Genomic DNA, 2500 nt, shown 5'->3' on the forward strand with positions numbered 1-2500 from the left:
TTTGTAGGGCAGGAGGGAGAGAGGGAGAGGAAGGGATGTGGGAGAAGGAAGGAAGGTGGGAGAAAGAGAAAGAAGAGAATAAAGAAGGAAGAAAAGATGGGGAGAGAGAGAGAGAGAGAGAGAGAGAGAGAGAGAGAGAGAGAGAGAGAGAGAGGAGAGAGAGAGAGAGAGAGAGAGAGAGAGAGAGAGAGAGAGAGAGAGAGAGAGAGAGAGAGAGAGAGAGAGAGAGAGAGAGAGAGAGAGACCTTTACGATTGTTTTTCTTCACACTCCGCACAGACTGAAGCTCCGAGAGGCACAAAAAAACACAATTATACTTAGCTCTGGCTGGTCTTCATCACAACCAGAGACAGCAGATCAGACAGAAGGAATATTCAATTATGTTCACTTTTTATTCAGTTTAGCAAGCTTCTGATGCTCCGAGAGAGGAAAGGATTAGGTCAAGATTGAAAGGGTTAAGTGAAGAGGGGAAGGGTTAGGTCAAGAGAGGAAGGATTAAGTGAAGAGAGGAAGGGTTAGGTCAAGAGTGGAAGGGTTAGGTCAAGAGAGGAAGGGTTAGGTCAAGAGAGGAAGGGTTAAGTCATGAGAGGAAGGGTTAAGGCAAGAGAGGAAGGGTTAAGTCAAGAGAGGAAGGGTTAAGTCATGAGAGGAAGGGTTAAGTCAAGAGAGGAAGGGTTAAGTCATGAGAGGAAGGGTTAAGTTGAGAGAGGAAAGGGTTAGGTCAAGAGTGGAAGGGTTAGGTCAAGGGAGGAAGAGTTAAATCAAGAGAGGAAGGGTTAGGTCAAGAGTGGAAGGGTTAGGTCAAGGGAGGAAGGGTTAAATTGAGAGAGGAAGGGTTAGGTTGAGAGAGGAAGGGTTAGGTGGAGAGGAAGGGTTAAGTGGAGAGAGGAAGGGTTGGGTGGAGAGAAAGGGTTGGGTAAGGTTCAGTAAGGTTCAGTTTTGTCAAGTTTCTTTTGTCATACACTCAGGATAAAAGGTCTGGGGATGAAAATGTTTTGATCTAAGGGAAGATTAGGTTATTTAGTCAGTTTTGTCTAGTTTCTTTGTTATGTAGGCAAGGTTAAGGTTTGGAGACAGAAATATTTAGTTAGGTTGCATTTACTGTTTTCTCTGCCACAATGACAAAATTGATGGTCCAAGAGAGAAATATAAAGTTTTTTGAAGTTTCTCTATCACTGCCAAAAGAAAAAATATAAAGTTAATTTTTTTTTTGAAGTTTCTCTCCACCACACTGCCAAAAGAAACACTCGGAAAGAGAAACATTTACTTTGTTTTGTCAAGTTTCTCTGTCACACTGCTCAAACTCATGCTGTGACACAGAAATATATAGTTAGCTTAAGTTTTCTCTACTTTCTCTCTGTCACACTGCCAAAATTGAAGATCTGAAGGGAAGAAATATTTAGTTAGGTTCAGTTTTATCTCTCTCTCTCCCTCTCTCTGTCACACTGCTAAATTTAAAGGCCTGAGGGAAGAAATATTTAGTTAGGTTCAGTTTTATCACCTCTCTCTCTCTCTCTCTGCCCAAATTGAAGACCTAAGGAAAGAAATACTTATTTTTATTTAGCTCTGTCAAGTCTGTCACACTGGCAAGACTGTCGCCACAAGGGAAGGGAGAGTTAGTTTACCCAGTCACCGTCACCACCGCAACAGTGAAGTTAGTGAGGCTGAACTGAACTGAACTGAACTGAACTGAACTGAACTGAACTGAACTGAACTGAACTGAACTGAACTGAACTGGTCTGGACTGAACGGAGCAAATGGAGAAGAATAAAGAATTTGGACAGAAGAAAGAAAAGTTATGGAAATTAAAGAAAGTAAGAGATAAAAGTTTGTAGGCAGATCACATCGGTGCCGGGCGGTTATCTCCACACCTTCACTACACTACAGGGTGAACCAAAAGTCGAGACACATTAGGAATATTATTTTTCTTTTTTAACTGTTTTTTCCTTTTTTTTTTTTTCTAGATTAAATACAAGTTTTGTCACAAGAAGAACGAGTTAATGTATTATTGTGAGAGGAGTGATCGTGTTGCCAGTTACTAAATAAAAATGATTAAACACATATCATCTCTATCCTCGCTCTTTTGGGTCACCCTGTAGTGTACATGAGAGAGAGAGAGAGAGAGAGAGAGAGAGAGAGAGAGAGAGAGAGAGAGAGAGAGAGAGAGAGAGAGAGAGAGAGAGAGAGAGAGAGAGAGAAAGAAAGAAAGAAAGAAAGAAAGAAAGAAAGAAAGAAAGAAAGAGAGAGAGAGAGAGAGAGAGAGAGAGAGAGAGAGAGAGAGAGAGAGAGAGAGAGAGAGAGAGAGAGAGAGAGAGAGAGAGAGAGAGAGAGAGAGAGAGAGAGGTTGGTATTAGCACACAATGTATACACAGCCAAGCATACAGAGAAGGAAGGCAGCTTGTGACAGATCATACACTCATACATTATACAAACAAAAAGTGAAAGAGATAAGTACCAAGAAAAATATTAATATATATTATCAGAAAAAAATAAAAATAAAT

General features: G+C 40.8%; 1 protein-coding gene across 8 annotated transcripts in view; it reads right to left on the bottom strand.

Annotated features, from left to right (window-relative positions):
- The window catches only part of LOC135096422 (DIS3-like exonuclease 2), a 53231-nt gene that overhangs the window by 18613 nt on the left and 32118 nt on the right, over positions 1-2500 (bottom strand). The gene's annotated exons all lie outside the window — the stretch shown is intronic.

The sequence above is a fragment of the Scylla paramamosain genome, unplaced genomic scaffold (assembly GCF_035594125.1).
Source record: "Scylla paramamosain isolate STU-SP2022 unplaced genomic scaffold, ASM3559412v1 Contig4, whole genome shotgun sequence".
Classification (NCBI taxonomy): domain Eukaryota; kingdom Metazoa; phylum Arthropoda; class Malacostraca; order Decapoda; family Portunidae; genus Scylla; species Scylla paramamosain.